Here is a 12,410-nt window from a genome sequence, read left to right as displayed (position 1 = left end):
AGGACACTATGGGAGCAGAGGAAAGAGGACACTATGGGAGCAGAGGAAAGAGGACACTATGGGAGCAGAGGACAGGGGACACTATGGGGGTAGAGGACAGGGGACACTATGGGGGTAGAGGACAGGGGAAACTATCGGGGCAAAGGAAAGAGGACACTATGGGAGCAGAGGAAAGAGGACACTATGGGAGCAGAGGAAAGAGGACACTATGGGAGCAGAGGACAGGGGACACTATGGGGGTAGAGGACAGGGGACACTATGGGGGTAGAGGACAGGGGACACTATGGGGGCAGAGGACACTATGGGAGCACAGGACAGGGGACACTATGGGGACAGGGGACACTATGGGAGCAAAGGACAGGGGACACTATGGGGACAGGGGACACTATGGGAGCAGAGGAAAGAGGACACTATGGGAGCAGAGGACAGGGGACACTATGGGGGCAGAGGACAGGGGACACTATGGGGGCAGAGGACAGGGGACACTATGGGGGCAGAGGACCGGGGACACTATGGGGGCAGAGGACCGAGGACACTATGGGGGCTGAGGGCAGGGGACACTATGGGAAAAGAGGACAGAGAACACTATGGGGGGCAGAGGACACTATGGGAGCAGAGGACAGGGGACACTATGGGGACAGAGGAAACTATGGGAGTAGAGGACAGGGGACATGGGACACTATGGGGGTAGAGAAATGGGGAAACTATGGGGACAGGGGACACTATGGGAGCAGAGGACAGGCGGCACTATGGGGGCAGAGGACAGAGGGCACTATGGGGGCAGAGGAAAGAAGACACTATGGGAGCAGAGGACAGGGGACACTATGGGGGCAGAGGACAGGGGACACTATGGGGGCAGAGGACAGGCAGCACTATGGGGGCAGAGGACAGAGGGCACTATGGGGCAGAGGAAAGAGGACACTATGGGAGCAGAGGACAGGGGACACTATGGGGGCAGAGGACAGGGGACACTATGGGGGTAGAGGACAGGGGACACTATGGGGGCAGAGGACAGGGGACACTATGGGGACAGAGGACACTATGGGGGCAGAGGAAAGAGGACACTATGGGAGCAGAGGACAGGGGACACTATGGGGGCAGAGGACAGGGGACACTATGGGGGACAGGGAACACTATGGGGGTAGAGAAATGGGGACACTATGGGGAAAGAGGACACTATGGGAGCAGAGGACAGAGGACACTATAGGGGCAAAGGACAGGGGACACTATGGGGGCAGAGGAAAGAGGACACTATGGGAGCAGAGGACAGGGGACACTATGGGGGCAGAGGACAGGGGACACTATCGGTGCAAAGGACAGGGGACACTATGGGGGCAGAGGAAAGAGGACACTATGGGAGCAGAGGAAAGAGGACACTATGGGAGCAGAGGACAGGGGACACTATGGGGGTAGAGGACAGGGGACACTATGGGGGTAGAGGACAGGGGACACTATGGGGGCAGAGGACACTATGGGAGCACAGGACAGGGGACACTATGGGGACAGGGGACACTATGGGAGCAAAGGACAGGGGACACTATGGGGACAGGGGACACTATGGGAGCAGAGGACAGGGGACACTATGGGGGCAGAGGACAGGGGACACTATGGGGGCAGAGGACCGAGGACACTATGGGGGCAGAGGGCAGGGGACACTATGGGAGAAGAGGACAGAGAACACTATGGGGGGCAGAGGACACTATGGGAGCAGAGGACAGGGGACACTATGGGGACAGAGGAAACTATGGGAGTAGAGGACAGGGGACACTATGGGGGTAGAGAAATGGGGAAACTATGGGGACAGGGGACACTATGGGAGCAGAGGACAGGGGACACTATGGGGGTAGAGGACAGGGGACACTATGGTGGCAGAGGACAGGGGACACTATGGGGGTAGAGAAATGGGGACACTATGGGGACAGAGGACACTATGGGAGCAGAGGAAAGAGGACACTATGGGGGCAGAGGACAGTGGACACTATGGGGGCAGAGGAAAGAGGACACTATGGGAGCAGAGGACAGGGGACACTATGGGAGCAGAGGACAGGGGACACCATGGGGGCAGAGGACAAAGAACACTATGGGGGCAGAGGACAGGGGACACTATGGGGGCAGAGGACAGGGGACACTATGGGGGCAGAGGACAGGGGACACTATGGGGGCAGAGGACAGAGGACACTATAGGGACAGAGGTCACTATATGGACAGAAGACACTATGGGGGCAGAGGACAGAGGACACTATGGGGGCAGAGGAAAGAGGGCACTATGGGGGCAGAGGACAGGGGACACTATGGGGGTAGAGGACAGGGGACACTATGGGGGTAGAGGACAGGGGACACTATGGGGGCAGAGGACAGAGGACACTATAGGGACAGAGGTCACTATATGGACAGAAGACACTATGGGGGCAGAGGACAGAGGACACTATGGGGGCAGAGGACTGGGGACACTATGGGGACAGGGGACACTATGAGGGCAGAGGACAGGGGACACTATGGGGACAGGGGACACTATGGGGGCAGAGGAAAGAGGACACTATGGGAGCAGAGGACAGGGGACATTATGGGGGTAGAGGACAGGGGACACCATGGGGGCAGAGGACAAAGAACACTATGGGGGCAGAGGACAGGGGACACTATGGGGGTAGAGGACAGGGGACACTATGGGGGCATAGGACAGGGCACACTATGGGGGCAGAGGACAGGGGACACTATGGGGGCAGAGGACAGGGGACACTATGGGGGCAGAGGACAGGCGGCACTATGGGGGCAGAGGACAGGCGGCACTATGGGGGCAGAGGACAGAGGGCACTATGGGGGCAGAGGAAAGAAGACACTATGGGAGCAGAAGACAGGGGACACTATGGGGGCAGAGGACAGGGGACACTATGGGGGCAGAGGACAGGCAGCACTATGGGGGCAGAGGACAGAGGGCACTATGGGGCAGAGGAAAGAGGACACTATGGGAGCAGAGGACAGGGGACACTATGGGGGCAGAGGACAGGGGACACTATGGGGGTAGAGGACAGGGGACACTATGGGGGCAGAGGACAGGGGACACTATGGGGACAGAGGACACTATGGGGGCAGAGGACCGAGGACACTATGGGGGCAGAGGACCGAGGACACTATGGGGGCAGAGGACCGAGGACACTATGGGAGAAGAGGACAGAGAACACTATGGGAGCAGAGGACAGGGGACACTATGGGGACAGAGGAAACTATGGGAGTAGAGGACAGGGGACACTATGGGGACATGGGACACTATGGGGGTAGAGAAATGGGGAAACTATGGGGACAGGGGACACTATGGGAGCAGAGGACAGGCGGCACTATGGGGGCAGAGGACAGAGGGCACTATGGGGGCAGAGGAAAGAAGACACTATGGGAGCAGAGGACAGGGGACACTATGGGGGCAGAGGACAGGGGACACTATGGGGGCAGAGGACAGGCAGCACTATGGGGGCAGAGGACAGAGGGCACTATGGGGCAGAGGAAAGAGGACACTATGGGAGCAGAGGACAGGGGACACTATGGGGGCAGAGGACAGGGGACACTATGTTGGTAGAGGACAGGGGACACTATGGGGGCAGAGGACAGGGGACACTATGGGGACAGAGGACACTATGGGGGCAGAGGAAAGAGGACACTATGGGAGCAGAGGACAGGGGACACTATGGGGGCAGAGGACAGGGGACACTATGGGGGACAGGGAACACTATGGGGGTAGAGAAATGGGGACACTATGGGGAAAGAGGACACTATGGGAGCAGAGGACAGAGGACACTATAGGGGCAAAGGACAGGGGACACTATGGGGGCAGAGGAAAGAGGACACTATGGGAGCAGAGCACAGGGGACACTATGGGGGCAGAGGACAGGGGACACTATCGGTGCAAAGGACAGGGGACACTATGGGGGCAGAGGAAAGAGGACACTATGGGAGCAGAGGAAAGAGGACACTATGGGAGCAGAGGACAGGGGACACTATGGGGGTAGAGGACAGGGGACACTATGGGGGTAGAGGACAGGGGACACTATGGGGGCAGAGGACACTACGGGAGCACAGGACAGGGGACACTATGGGGACAGGGGACACTATGGGAGCAAAGGACAGGGGACACTATGGGGACAGGGGACACTATGGGAGCAGAGGACAGGGGACACTATGGGGGCAGAGGACAGGGGACACTATGGGGGCAGAGGACCGAGGACACTATGGGGGCAGAGGGCAGGGGACACTATGGGAGAAGAGGACAGAGAACACTATGGGGGGCAGAGGACACTATGGGAGCAGAGGACAGGGGACACTATGGGGACAGAGGAAACTATGGGAGTAGAGGACAGGGGACACTATGGGGGTAGAGAAATGGGGAAACTATGGGGACAGGGGACACTATGGGAGCAGAGGACAGGGGACACTATGGGGGTAGAGGACAGGGGACACTATGGTGGCAGAGGACAGGGGACACTATGGGGACAGGGGACACTATGGGGGTAGAGAAATGGGGACACTATGGGGACAGAGGACACTATGGGAGCAGAGGAAAGAGGACACTATGGGAGCAGAGGACAGGGGACACTATGGGAGCAGAGGACAGGGGACACCATGGGGGCAGAGGACAAAGAACACTATGGGGGCAGAGGACAGGGGACACTATGGGGGCAGAGGAAAGAGGACACTATGGGAGCAGAGGACAGGGGACACTATGGGAGCAGAGGACAGGGGACACCATGGGGGCAGAGGACAAAGAACACTATGGGGGCAGAGGACAGGGGACACTATGGGGGCAGAGGACAGGGGACACTATGGGGGCAGAGGACAGGGGACACTATGGGGGCAGAGGACAGGGGACACTATGGGGGCAGAGGACAGAGGACACTATAGGGACAGAGGTCACTATATGGACAGAAGACACTATGGGGGCAGAGGACAGAGGACACTATGGGGGCAGAGGAAAGAGGGCACTATGGGGGCAGAGGACAGGGGACGCTATGGGGGTAGAGGACAGGGGACACTATGGGGGCAGAGGACAGAGGACACTATAGGGACAGAGGTCACTATATGGACAGAAGACACTATGGGGGCAGAGGACAGAGGACACTATGGGGGCAGAGGACTGGGGACACTATGGGGACAGGGGACACTATGGGGGCAGAGGACAGGGGACACTATGGGGACAGGGGACACTATGGGGGCAGAGGAAAGAGGACACTATGGGAGCAGAGGACAGCGGACATTATGGGGGTAGAGGACAGGGGACACCATGGGGGCAGAGGACAAAGAACACTATGGGGGCAGAGGACAGGGGACACTATGGGGGTAGAGGACAGGGGACACTATGGGGGCATAGGACAGGGCACACTATGGGGGCAGAGGACAGGGGACACTATGGGGGCAGAGGACAGGGGACACTATGGGGGCAGAGGACAGGCGGCACTATGGGGGCAGAGGACAGGCGGCACTATGGGGGCAGAGGACAGAGGGCACTATGGGGGCAGAGGAAAGAAGACACTATGGGAGCAGAAGACAGGGGACACTATGGGGGCAGAGGACAGGGGACACTATGGGGGCAGAGGACAGGCAGCACTATGGGGGCAGAGGACAGAGGGCACTATGGGGCAGAGGAAAGAGGACACTATGGGAGCAGAGGACAGGGGACACTATGGGAGCAGAGGACAGGGGACACTATGGGGGCAGAGGACAGGGGACACTATGGGGGTAGAGGACAGGGGACACTATGGGGGCAGAGGACAGGGGACACTATGTGGACAGAGGACACTATGGGGGCAGAGGAAAGAGGACACTATGGGAGCAGAGGACAGGGGACACTATGGGGGCAGAGGACAGGGGACACTATGGGGGAAAGGGAACACTATGGGGGTAGAAAAATGGGGACACTATGGGGAAAGAGGACACTATGGGAGCAGAGGACAGAGGACACTATAGGGGCAAAGGACAGGGGACACTATGGGGGCAGAGGAAAGAGGACACTATGGGAGCAGAGGACAGGGAACACTATGGGGGCAGAGGACAGGGGACACTATCGGGGCAAAGGAAAGAGGACACTATGGGAGCAGAGGAAAGAGGACACTATGGGAGCAGAGGAAAGAGGACACTATGGGAGCAGAGGACAGGGGACACTATGGGGGTAGAGGACAGGGGACACTATGGGGGTAGAGGACAGGGGACACTATCGGGGCAAAGGAAAGAGGACACTATGGGAGCAGAGGAAAGAGGACACTATGGGAGCAGAGGAAAGAGGACACTATGGGAGCAGAGGAAAGAGGACACTATGGGAGCAGAGGACAGGGGACACTATGGGGGTAGAGGACAGGGGAAACTATGGGGGTAGAGGACAGGGGACACTATGGGGGCAGAGGACACTATGGGAGCACAGGACAGGGGACACTATGGGGACAGGGGACACTATGGGAGCAAAGGACAGGGGACACTATGGGGACAGGGGACACTATGGGAGCAGAGGAAAGAGGACACTATGGGAGCAGAGGACAGGGGACACTATGGGGGCAGAGGACAGGGGACACTATGGGGGCAGAGGACAGGGGACACTATGGGGGCAGAGGACAGGGGACACTATGGGGGCAGAGGACCGAGGACACTATGGGGGCAGAGGACCGAGGACACTATGGGGGCTGAGGGCAGGGGACACTATGGGAGAAGAGGACAGAGAACACTATGGGGGGCAGAGGACACTATGGGAGCAGAGGACAGGGGACACTATGGGGACAGAGGAAACTATGGGAGTAGAGGACAGGGGACACTATGGGGACATGGGACACTATGGGGGTAGAGAAATGGGGAAACTATGGGGACAGGGGACACTATGGGAGCAGAGGACAGGCGGCACTATGGGGGCAGAGGACAGAGGGCACTATGGGGGCAGAGGAAAGAAGACACTATGGGAGCAGAGGACAGGGGACACTATAGGGGCAGAGGACAGGGGACACTATGGGGGCAGAGGACAGGCAGCACTATGGGGGCAGAGGACAGAGGGCACTATGGGAGCAGAGGACAGGGGACACTATGGGGGCAGAGGACAGGGGACACTATGGGGGTAGAGGACAGGGGACACTATGGGGGCAGAGGACAGGGGACACTATGGGGACAGAGGACAGGGGACACTATGGGGACAGAGGACACTATGGGGGCAGAGGAAAGAGGACACTATGGGAGCAGAGGACAGGGGACACTATGGGGGCAGAGGACAGGGGACACTATGGGGGACAGGGAACACTATGGGGGTAGAGAAATGGGGACACTATGGGGAAAGAGGACACTATGGGAGCAGAGGACAGAGGACACTATAGGGGCAAAGGACAGGGGACACTATGGGGGCAGAGGACAGGGGACACTATGGGGGCAGAGGACAGGGGACACTATCGGTGCAAAGGACAGGGGACACTATGGGGGCAGAGGAAAGAGGACACTATGGGAGCAGAGGAAAGAGGACACTATGGGAGCAGAGGAAAGAGGACACTATGGGAGCAGAGGACAGGGGACACTATGGGGGTAGAGGACAGGGGACACTATGGGGGTAGAGGACAGGGGACACTATCGGGGCAAAGGAAAGAGGACACTATGGGAGCAGAGGAAAGAGGACACTATGGGAGCAGAGGAAAGAGGACACTATGGGAGCAGAGGAAAGAGGACACTATGGGAGCAGAGGACAGGGGACACTATGGGGGTAGAGGACAGGGGAAACTATGGGGGTAGAGGACAGGGGACACTATGGGGGCAGAGGACACTATGGGAGCACAGGACAGGGGACACTATGGGGACAGGGGACACTATGGGAGCAAAGGACAGGGGACACTATGGGGACAGGGGACACTATGGGAGCAGAGGAAAGAGGACACTATGGGAGCAGAGGACAGGGGACACTATGGGGGCAGAGGACAGGGGACACTATGGGGGCAGAGGACAGGGGACACTATGGGGGCAGAGGACAGGGGACACTATGGGGGCAGAGGACCGAGGACACTATGGGGGCAGAGGACCGAGGACACTATGGGGGCTGAGGGCAGGGGACACTATGGGAGAAGAGGACAGAGAACACTATGGGGGGCAGAGGACACTATGGGAGCAGAGGACAGGGGACACTATGGGGACAGAGGAAACTATGGGAGTAGAGGACAGGGGACACTATGGGGACATGGGACACTATGGGGGTAGAGAAATGGGGAAACTATGGGGACAGGGGACACTATGGGAGCAGAGGACAGGCGGCACTATGGGGGCAGAGGACAGAGGGCACTATGGGGGCAGAGGAAAGAAGACACTATGGGAGCAGAGGACAGGGGACACTATGGGGGCAGAGGACAGGGGACACTATGGGGGCAGAGGACAGGCAGCACTATGGGGGCAGAGGACAGAGGGCACTATGGGAGCAGAGGACAGGGGACACTATGGGGGCAGAGGACAGGGGACACTATGGGGGTAGAGGACAGGGGACACTATGGGGGCAGAGGACAGGGGACACTATGGGGACAGAGGACAGGGTACACTATGGGGACAGAGGACACTATGGGGGCAGAGGAAAGAGGACACTATGGGAGCAGAGGACAGGGGACACTATGGGGGCAGAGGACAGGGGACACTATGGGGGACAGGGAACACTATGGGGGTAGAGAAATGGGGACACTATGGGGAAAGAGGACACTATGGGAGCAGAGGACAGAGGACACTATAGGGGCAAAGGACAGGGGACACTATGGGGGCAGAGGAAAGAGGACACTATGGGAGCAGAGGACAGGGGACACTATGGGGGCAGAGGACAGGGGACACTATCGGTGCAAAGGACAGGGGACACTATGGGGGCAGAGGAAAGAGGACACTATGGGAGCAGAGGAAAGAGGACACTATGGGAGCAGAGGACAGGGGACACTATGGGGGTAGAGGACAGGGGACACTATGGGGGTAGAGGACAGGGGACACTATGGGGGCAGAGGACACTATGGGAGCACAGGACAGGGGACACTATGGGAGCAAAGGACAGGGGACACTATGGGGACAGGGGACACTATGGGAGCAGAGGACAGGGGACACTATGGGGGCAGAGGAAAGAGGACACTATGGGAGCAGAGGACAGGGGACACTATGGGGGCAGAGGACAGGGGACACTATCGGTGCAAAGGACAGGGGACACTATGGGGGCAGAGGAAAGAGGACACTATGGGAGCAGAGGAAAGAGGACACTATGGGAGCAGAGGAAAGAGGACACTATGGGAGCAGAGGACAGGGGACACTATGGGGGTAGAGGACAGGGGACACTATGGGGGTAGAGGACAGGGGACACTATCGGGGCAAAGGAAAGAGGACACTATGGGAGCAGAGGAAAGAGGACACTATGGGAGCAGAGGAAAGAGGACACTATGGGAGCAGAGGAAAGAGGACACTATGGGAGCAGAGGACAGGGGACACTATGGGGGTAGAGGACAGGGGAAACTATGGGGGTAGAGGACAGGGGACACTATGGGGGCAGAGGACACTATGGGAGCACAGGACAGGGGACACTATGGGGACAGGGGACACTATGGGAGCAAAGGACAGGGGACACTATGGGGACAGGGGACACTATGGGAGCAGAGGAAAGAGGACACTATGGGAGCAGAGGACAGGGGACACTATGGGGGCAGAGGACAGGGGACACTATGGGGGCAGAGGACAGGGGACACTATGGGGGCAGAGGACAGGGGACACTATGGGGGCAGAGGACCGAGGACACTATGGGGGCAGAGGACCGAGGACACTATGGGGGCTGAGGGCAGGGGACACTATGGGAGAAGAGGACAGAGAACACTATGGGGGGCAGAGGACACTATGGGAGCAGAGGACAGGGGACACTATGGGGACAGAGGAAACTATGGGAGTAGAGGACAGGGGACACTATGGGGACATGGGACACTATGGGGGTAGAGAAATGGGGAAACTATGGGGACAGGGGACACTATGGGAGCAGAGGACAGGCGGCACTATGGGGGCAGAGGACAGAGGGCACTATGGGGGCAGAGGAAAGAAGACACTATGGGAGCAGAGGACAGGGGACACTATGGGGGCAGAGGACAGGGGACACTATGGGGGCAGAGGACAGGCAGCACTATGGGGGCAGAGGACAGAGGGCACTATGGGAGCAGAGGACAGGGGACACTATGGGGGCAGAGGACAGGGGACACTATGGGGGTAGAGGACAGGGGACACTATGGGGGTAGAGGACAGGGGACACTATGGGGGCAGAGGACAGGGGACACTATGGGGACAGAGGACACTATGGGGGCAGAGGACCGAGGACACTATGGGGGCAGAGGACCGAGGACACTATGGGGGCAGAGGACCGAGGACACTATGGGAGAAGAGGACAGAGAACACTATGGGAGCAGAGGACAGGGGACACTATGGGGACAGAGGAAACTATGGGAGTAGAGGACAGGGGACACTATGGGGACATGGGACACTATGGGGGTAGAGAAATGGGGAAACTATAGGGACAGGGGACACTATGGGAGCAGAGGACAGGCGGCACTATGGGGGCAGAGGACAGAGGGCACTATGGGGGCAGAGGAAAGAAGACACTATGGGAGCAGAGGACAGGGGACACTATGGGGGCAGAGGACAGGGGACACTATGGGGGCAGAGGACAGGCAGCACTATGGGGGCAGAGGACAGAGGGCACTATGGGGCAGAGGAAAGAGGACACTATGGGAGCAGAGGACAGGGGACACTATGGGGGCAGAGGACAGGGGACACTATGGGGGTAGAGGACAGGGGACACTATGGGGGCAGAGGACAGGGGACACTATGGGGACAGAGGACACTATGGGGGCAGAGGAAAGAGGACACTATGGGAGCAGAGGACAGGGGACACTATGGGGGCAGAGGACAGGGGACACTATGGGGGACAGGGAACACTATGGGGGTAGAGAAATGGGGACACTATGGGGAAAGAGGACACTATGGGAGCAGAGGACAGAGGACACTATAGGGGCAAAGGACAGGGGACACTATGGGGGCAGAGGAAAGAGGACACTATGGGAGCAGAGCACAGGGGACACTATGGGGGCAGAGGACAGGGGACACTATCGGTGCAAAGGACAGGGGACACTATGGGGGCAGAGGAAAGAGGACACTATGGGAGCAGAGGAAAGAGGACACTATGGGAGCAGAGGACAGGGGACACTATGGGGGTAGAGGACAGGGGACACTATGGGGGTAGAGGACAGGGGACACTATGGGGGCAGAGGACACTACGGGAGCACAGGACAGGGGACACTATGGGGACAGGGGACACTATGGGAGCAAAGGACAGGGGACACTATGGGGACAGGGGACACTATGGGAGCAGAGGACAGGGGACACTATGGGGGCAGAGGACAGGGGACACTATGGGGGCAGAGGACCGAGGACACTATGGGGGCAGAGGGCAGGGGACACTATGGGAGAAGAGGACAGAGAACACTATGGGGGGCAGAGGACACTATGGGTGCAGAGGACAGGGGACACTATGGGGACAGAGGAAACTATGGGAGTAGAGGACAGGGGACACTATGGGGGTAGAGAAATGGGGAAACTATGGGGACAGGGGACACTATGGGAGCAGAGGACAGGGGACACTATGGGGGTAGAGGACAGGGGACACTATGGTGGCAGAGGACAGGGGACACTATGGGGACAGGGGACACTATGGGGGTAGAGAAATGGGGACACTATGGGGACAGAGGACACTATGGGAGCAGAGGAAAGAGGACACTATGGGAGCAGAGGACAGGGGACACTATGGGAGCAGAGGACAGGGGACACCATGGGGGCAGAGGACAAAGAACACTATGGGGGCAGAGGACAGGGGACACTATGGGGGCAGAGGACAGGGGACACTATGGGGGCAGAGGACAGGGGACACTATGGGGGCAGAGGACAGGGGACACTATGGGGGCAGAGGACAGAGGACACTATAGGGACAGAGGTCACTATATGGACAGAAGACACTATGGGGGCAGAGGACAGAGGACACTATGGGGGCAGAGGAAAGAGGGCACTATGGGGGCAGAGGACAGGGGACGCTATGGGGGTAGAGGACAGGGGACACTATGGGGGCAGAGGACAGAGGACACTATAGGGACAGAGGTCACTATATGGACAGAAGACACTATGGGGGCAGAGGACAGAGGACACTATGGGGGCAGAGGACTGGGGACACTATGGGGACAGGGGACACTATGGGGGCAGAGGACAGGGGACACTATGGGGACAGGGGACACTATGGGGGCAGAGGAAAGAGGACACTATGGGAGCAGAGGACAGGGGACATTATGGGGGTAGAGGACAGGGGACACCATGGGGGCAGAGGACAAAGAACACTATGGGGGCAGAGGACAGGGGACACTATGGGGGTA

The sequence above is a fragment of the Lithobates pipiens genome, unplaced genomic scaffold, assembly GCF_037356315.1.
Source record: "Lithobates pipiens isolate NorthernLeopardFrog02 unplaced genomic scaffold, aLitPip1_a1.2 Scaffold_19, whole genome shotgun sequence".
In the NCBI taxonomy this organism is placed as follows: domain Eukaryota; kingdom Metazoa; phylum Chordata; class Amphibia; order Anura; family Ranidae; genus Lithobates; species Lithobates pipiens.
Note: the sequence above shows the minus strand (reverse complement) of the source record.